The sequence below is a fragment of the Branchiostoma floridae genome, chromosome 5, assembly GCF_000003815.2.
Source record: "Branchiostoma floridae strain S238N-H82 chromosome 5, Bfl_VNyyK, whole genome shotgun sequence".
Lineage (NCBI taxonomy): Eukaryota > Metazoa > Chordata > Leptocardii > Amphioxiformes > Branchiostomatidae > Branchiostoma > Branchiostoma floridae.
The window spans coordinates 5,957,637-5,965,419 of NC_049983.1; the positions used below are offsets into that span (position 1 = coordinate 5,957,637).

Consider the following 7,783-nt stretch of genomic DNA (forward strand, 5'->3'; position numbering starts at 1 on the left):
CCAGAGTTACTTCTACCAACACAGATGACCTTTCGGGTTGTTTTCGATCAGAAATGTTTCAATGCATGGTATCCTGTTGAAACACATGAAGCAAAATTTCAGTAGAGTTAAACATATTGAGTCAAGTTTGTGAAATATCATCATCATTGTGAAATATAGCTCTCTCAAATGGCAATTTTGCTTACATCATGTTAATTTCAAGAATCAGCTCATCTTTGACATGATTGCACATTTTTTTTTATTATTTTGTACAAGAATGTGTCCTGGATGATGCATTAAGCAATATCATTGATTCCACATTGTATTTTTTTGTGGATCCGTGTTCTTAATGGCTAAAATACAATGTTGTTCCCAGGTTCTCTGTGGCCCAAAAGGTCCACCAGGTCCACCAGGTCTACCAGGTAACCCAGGTCCAGTAGGTCCACCAGGTCAACAAGGTTACCCAGGTCAATCAGGTCCACCAGGTGAACCAGGTGAACCAGGTCCACAAGGTAACCCAGGTCCAGTAGGTCCACCAGGTGAACCAGGTAAACCAGGTGCACCTGGTCCCCAAGGTGCAAAAGGTGCATCAGGTGTACCAGGTCCACGAGGTCCACCAGGTCAATGTCGAGCAGGTCCACCAGGTCCACCAGGAAAACCAGGTCTACCAGGTCCAAAAGGTGAACCAGATCTATGATTGAATTTTGCAGTATCTTTTTTCTATTGAATTGATTAGCTTTGATCCCAAAACCATTAGTGGAGTTTATGTGAGAGTAATTACCATGATGCATCTTGTCTTGCTGATGATTTTGCTTGTTTTTTCCCCCTCTAGGTGGGGAGTGATTCTGCTGTTAACACAGCAAGAGCCGCCATCTTCCCTGCCTCCGTGCTAACACTGCATCACGTGACAAGCTGAATCACCCAACCACCGTCCTTCTTTTAGCACATGTACAGCTAGTTTATTTCGTCCAAAATCATTCATTGTTATTTTACATGTAACTCCAAGCTTTTCCGATGTTAATGTAATACCTGCAGAAACTCATTCAGTTTTTTTAATGTACGATCTCGTTCTGTACGTAAATGACTTGCTTAACTCACAGTTTCAAAATTTGGAATGTTTTGAAGTTGCTTGGATAACGCTGACATGCAGTTAATAAACAAAGATGTGTGGCCGATTTGTGTCTTTACGTTTTTCCCTCAATAACTATTTTCTTAATAATATCATCAGGAGGCGGGATGATTGTAGCACAAATGAATGCATTGATGAATGAATGAAGAAAGAAAGAAAGAATAAAATGTTTGATTGATAAATGGAAGGATGAATGAATTAATGTACAAATGAACGAATGGGAAACCATTAAACGGATGGGTGTTCTTGAAGGAAAATATTAAAGGCTAGCCCCACAACAACTGTTATTTTTTATCTTATTCACATATATTTTGTGAATTATTAGGCAAAAAGCACAGTTTTCTTATAAAAAGCCTTGTACTCAAAAACATAAGCATAAAACAAGAGTAGTAAACGACATAGTACATACATAAATAAATACAAATGGATAACAGAAAGGTAAATTTAGACAAGTCAAGTTGGTACTGAATCCATTAGGAGAATCTACCTGTGTGATGGATATAAGTATGGACAAGATAGTACAGTTCTGTAAATGTAAAAGAGATGTTGATCCTGTTAACAGTAACGAGCATAATTAATATAACGTGCTGTCGTTGAGTTGCTGTAGGTCTATAATGTTGGAGACAGATAATAACAGAGCACAACACAACTGTTTTAGTTTGCCTATGCTTGTCTATCGCAGTTATACCCCCTTTCCACTAGGACGGCGCTCTCACCGCGCTCTCTCTGCGACCTAAATTTTGACATTGGGTTCAACGAATTGTATCGAAAACAAACGAATCTTCTTACACTTTGTGCGTTTCGCTGTCTTCTCAGTCACACTTTTACGTTTTGTATGATATACTCAGTGTGAAAGCAAAGGTTACACATATTCTATGTAGGTCGCGGTGAGAGCGCAGCACGATCGCCGTCCAAGTGGAAAGGGGGCCATGAACATGTGATAATTATACTGTATCTTATGAATGACCTGAAAGGGGATAATATTTGTCACGCCTTTCTACGTGTACGCCATGCATTGGGAAGCGGAAGAATTGAATTGTGAAGGTGTATCGTTTATAGCATTAAACTACTACTTCAAAGTAAACAGAATTAATGAAACAACATTTGTACAGTCAACCGAACTACAAACCACAAGATGATAATCCTTTTTAAGTCAAAATAAAGCATTTGCCATGCAAACTGTGTCTAACTGGTGATACAAAAGCACAACACATTATATGAATGTAGTGAAACAAAACATTGAATTATGCTAATTCCTTACAAAGAATCCAAAGTTTTACTGCGGTCGGTTGCTAGGGTATTCTTTCCCGTTGCTAGGCACGTTCAGCAAAATATCGGGTTACAGGAGGCCAATATTTTGCTAACCGCAACATGTTTGAAAATAAACAAAATAATATGGACGTGAGAATCTCTTCGTTAATAAGATGAAATTAGCGACTTTATACATTTTGAATGTTGGCATTTTAAGAGCAAATGTCTGTAATGATCAAACAATGGTGGCAAGGGTAAAAAAAATCGATTTGGCTCATATTTTGCACAGTGATAGTACTTGGTCCACAACCCCTCAAAATGGCTTTCAAGCAAACTCCTTGTTGCCATGGTAATGTGACAACAAAGTTTTCTGGCCATTTTCCCCAATTTCCGCATCTAAAAAACGCGGAAATCGGCATACTTTACGGCATTGTCACTCCAACACCTTTTACTGTATCGTCGGAACAAAACAAGATCTGAATAGACCATATAGGCGTTGTGTATGCACGTACATTTACCATTGATAAGAAGTTGAGTTAGACTTCTGTTTTACATTGTCATGTAGAGTACTTTGAACATGGCAACAATTCACAATTTTGCAAAAAGTGACCTACTTTCAGTGACAACCACATCACTAAAGTTCATGACTCAAAACTCTGCAATCATTAATTAGATAGGCAATACACAGGCATCCCTTTGACAAGAAGTTGAATCAGAATTCTAATTTGCTTTGTCACATAAAGCACTTTGAACATGGCTAAAATTCACAATTTTTGCCAAACGCAAAAAAGTGGCCTACTTTCGGGGACAGCCACGTAACTAAACATCACGATCTAAAACTCTTGAAGCATTTATGAAATAGGCAATACATAGATCATAGATCTCCCTTTTCGGATGTCCACATATGTAGGTCAATCTCATATAACTCGAGCAGCTGTTGATGAAATGTCACGATATTTGGTATTTGAGTTGCGTTTGCGTGTACCAAGGTTTCTGCACGAAAATGGTACTTCTGGCACGTTCTGTTGTGAGTGCAGCGGGGTGAGTGTGTGTGTGTATGTATTTGTGTACAAGATAACTTTTGATGCTGTGAATCGTTTTGCATTATATTTGGTAGTTATTTAGGGGTTTGGAAAACGAAGGTCAAGTTCGATATTGGGCGTCCTGGCGACAAGTTGTGGTACTGCAGCGGAGGTTCAAAGTTGGACGTTAAGTTTTCTGCTGGCGCCAGGTTGATGATTTTTTAGTGGTGGATAGGCCTTGGTGCAGGGAGCAAGTGGAGTAGGTTTGGGCCCCCAGGTGACTTGTTTTGAACTGCAGTGAACCTTTTTGTTTCTAACTTTTAAGAGGGATAACTCAAGTAGGGATTGATGAATATTCATTGTTTTCGGCAGGCAGGTACTGTAGGTGATGATTAACATAATGTCAAATTCATTTATGCAAAGTAAGGCGTCATTACATAGCTATTGGGTAGAATGTGTAATCTTATATTCAAGCTATGGACTGACCTCTATTCAGGGACAGTATCTGCCTCTGTTTTGGTTGCAAGTTGGAAAGTAGGTCAGATAAACAAACAAGCGTGTGGGGTTTATTTTTCAAACATCTGAATGAGGGGTTGTGTTTTTCCAACAAAGCACGATGTGAGGAAAGATGTGCACAGGAAATTATCAAAAGAATAGAGTTCCACGAACACATATTTTTGCCAAATAAACAAGGGTTATTTTGAGGAGTGCCCGTTTTGACATTATAAATCCTTAATGTCTTGTCCTATTGTCCAGTAAATCTTACTGGATCATAGAGTTCTCTAATCTATCATGCACATGATTGAGTGAGTGACTGTCTGTAAACAAGATAACTCGAGAAGCCTTGGATGGATCCTGGTGATATTCGGTAGGTGGGTATGTTTGGTAGGTAGGGGTCAAGAAAATGAAGGTCAAGTTCAATAATGCCCCAAGCAGCTTTCTAAGGTACTGCAGTGGAACTTCCAGTTTCTACTATAATTCCGGAGTGGTAATCAATGGGAATTCCATACATGTAGCATTATGAAGCTTAGTGAAGGTGAACATTATGGGACGTAAATCGTGCAGATTAATTTCACATTAACATAATTTAGGAGAAAACGAATATGGCCTTCGTTACATAGATAGGACTTTCATATTTTGGATTTATGCATTTTTTTGCATATCGAATTAAGGAACTTTGTAATCCAGTTATATCTACAATAAGACACGACCATCATAATGCCAAGGAAATAAAAAGGTCTGAAAAACAGTCAGGCTTTCTTCATAATAACCCTTGTTTATTTGGCGAAGGTATGTGTTCATGGAACTCTAGTATTTGTATTAAGTTTGAATTATTCTAAGTAAAATAATATTTCAATCACTAAAGCTCTGAATTGTTCAAACAATTGAAAATGAAAGTTTGAACATGTTTGAACCTATCTGGATATGTTGGAAACATTCTGTATCTGTATCTGTATCTATATAGCCGGTATAACCGCCCTTCGGAGTAACATACCAGCTTCGCAGGCACGCGGCGCGGCAGCAGCTGGTTATATTACACCGAACAACCCGTCACACCTAACTTTTGCACATCTATCCGCAAGTGTTCTTTAAAACTATCCATGAGATAACTCTCCAGTGATTGGTGATAACAAATTCCACTCTACGATAGTTCTGGGAAAATTCGAATTTTTGAACACATCAATCCTAGGTTGGTAACTCTGGTACTTGAAGGCATGACTACTCCTTGTTTTTCTGTTTTTTTTTGTTTTCCTGACTATGATGACTAAGTACTTATCAGTCGGTACTTCCACAAATTTATTGGTCATTTTGTACATCATGCAAAGTCTGGACATTTTCCTTCTGTCTTCACATGCAATCCGCTGCATGTCTGTTTTCATTTTGTTAACACTAGCATCCTGTTGCTGTTGTAAAATCTGGCGGCATGTCTGCGGTGTCTTTGTGAATACACTTTTAAAGTGGGTCGTAAAGAAACGTTTTTCTTTGCCGAACTAACAAAGCAAACGTCACACGAACTATATTACGTTACAAACAAAATAACAGAATATCGCTTAGTTGACTGACAGGCAATAAACCTTCTGTCCTAAGTTCAAGCAAACGTGCAATGCTACATCTTCATGTACACACAACGTCTAACGTTAGTACTGAAGTGCTAACGGCTGAAACTATACACTGTAACTATAAGCTAACATCATGTCACTATAGAACACTTCACAATTGACATTAAGCTAATTTTCAGGTATAGACATATCACACATTGTAGAAAATGCAGTCCAGTGTAATCTTGTTTTTATTGGATGATCACCAGTTATTAGATATAGCCATTTTACCCTTTTCACCTGATCGGAGGCTCCCTCAGTAACACATATACCCTAGTCCTAATAATAGATACACCAGACAATGTTCATCTATAACTACACACAATGTCTAACGTTAGTACTGAAGTGCTAACGGCTGAAACTATACACTGTAACTATAAGCTAACATCATGTCACTATAGAACACTTCACAACTGACATTAAGCTAATTTTCAGCTATAGATATATCACACATTGTGGAAAATGCAGTCCATTGTGATATTGTTTTTGTTGGAATAGTACCAGCTATTAGATATAGCCATTTGACCCATTTTATCATTTCCACCTGATCGGAGGCACTCTCAGTAACAAATATACCCTGCTCCTAGTAATAGATATGCCAGACAATGTTCATCTGTAACTACGCACAATGTCTAACGTTAGTATCGAAGTGCTAACGTCTGAAATGATACATGGTAACTAAAAGCTAACATCTTGTCACTATAGAACATTCAAAAACCTGACATTAACCTACCTCTTCCTAATTTTCACCTATAGATATATCACACATTGCGGAAAATGCAGTCCAGTGTAATCTTGTTTTTATTGGATAAGCACCAGTTATTAGATATAGCCATTTGACCCATTTTACCCTTTTCACCTGATCGGAGGCACTCTCGGTAACAAATATACCCTGCTCCTGGTAATAGATATGCCAGACAATGTTCATCTGTAAATACACACAATGTCTAACGTTAGTATCGAAGTGCTAACGTCTGAAATTATACACTGTAACTAAAAGCTAACATCTTGTCACTATAGAACATTCAACAACCTGACATTAACCTACCTCTCTCTAATTTTCAGCTATAGATATATCACACATTGCGGAAAATGCAGTCCAGTGTAATCTTGTTTTTATTGGATGATCACCAGCTATTAGATATAGCCATTTGATACTTTACCCTTTTCACCTGATGGGAGGCACTCCCAGTAACAAATATACCCTATAGCTAGTTCTGGTAATAGATATGCTAGACAATCTGAAATATGTCAGTACTCAGTAGTATAAACTGCTGAAATTGCCAAATGTGCCATACTGTATAGACAGCTGCGGAGAGTCAAGTTCATTGTTTTATGTGCTACCCTGGACCGCAACATTAAGAATCAACCAATAGCCAAATGTCGCATGCACCAAATGTCTGACCAACAGATATCTTCAAATAGTAGTTCTATCTATACATTATGCGCAACCGATCCCTTATATAAGGCCCGGTGTAGCAACTGTGCATTTCACAGCTTTGCCCGTTGAAGTGAAGGTAGGTCAGTCATTGGGTGGTACAATGGGTAACTTTGCATTGTGCACCTTGGTATTGTATGACAACTTCCGGCTTTTGAAAATGATTTGTGTATTGATATCCATGAACGTTTGTACGGAATACTTTTCAGTTACATTGAACTGAGCCATGCTTGTGGTAAGAGTATATATATACGAGTCAAAATGTCAAGAGAATTTTATCTTATTGTCGACAAGAACTTGAATCATACCGTGCATGTTGTGTGACTGAGGTTTCGATATGTTGCTGACAAGTCGTTCACACATGTAGATATCCATAGCCTCTGGTTTAGCTAACCTAACGTAATCTAATCTGTTAGGCTTGTGGAGGAATCTACGGCTAGGGTGGACAAAAACAATATCAATGTCGTATCCTCCCAATTATTGTAACCACTGAAGTCAGCGATTCAAATTTCATACTGAATACCGGAAGGTGGGATTGGTTGGGACCAACGTCAGCTAGGGCCGTCCCTCGGATAGAACGTTTAATGGAGGTCCCTTGTCTGGGGAGAGCCACACCCCACGCGTGTTAAAGAACCCACCACACATTTCGAAAACGAGTAGAGGCATGTAACGGTGTGCGATGGTGCAAATCCTTCTGTCTGGAGTTGGTGATTTACTTCAAGTTACCCGGATGGAGGCCTGGCGAACCTCCGTCTCGTATCAGCAATACGGTGATTTACATCATTCACCCGGACTCCAGGAAGAATAGAGACATATGCATATGAGTTACTAATGGAGATCCGAATGAATCCATACCAAACTATAC

The 7,783-nt window shown here is 38.8% G+C and overlaps 1 long non-coding RNA gene across 1 annotated transcript; it reads left to right on the top strand.

Moving 5' to 3' along the window:
* The first annotated feature begins 557 nt into the window (after positions 1-557).
* Positions 558-1,154, top strand: LOC118416493. The gene is made up of 2 exons (XR_004831211.1): positions 558-659; positions 812-1,154. It is a non-coding gene; the product is annotated as an uncharacterized LOC118416493 (long non-coding RNA).
* Positions 1,155-7,783: the final 6,629 nt, after the last annotated feature.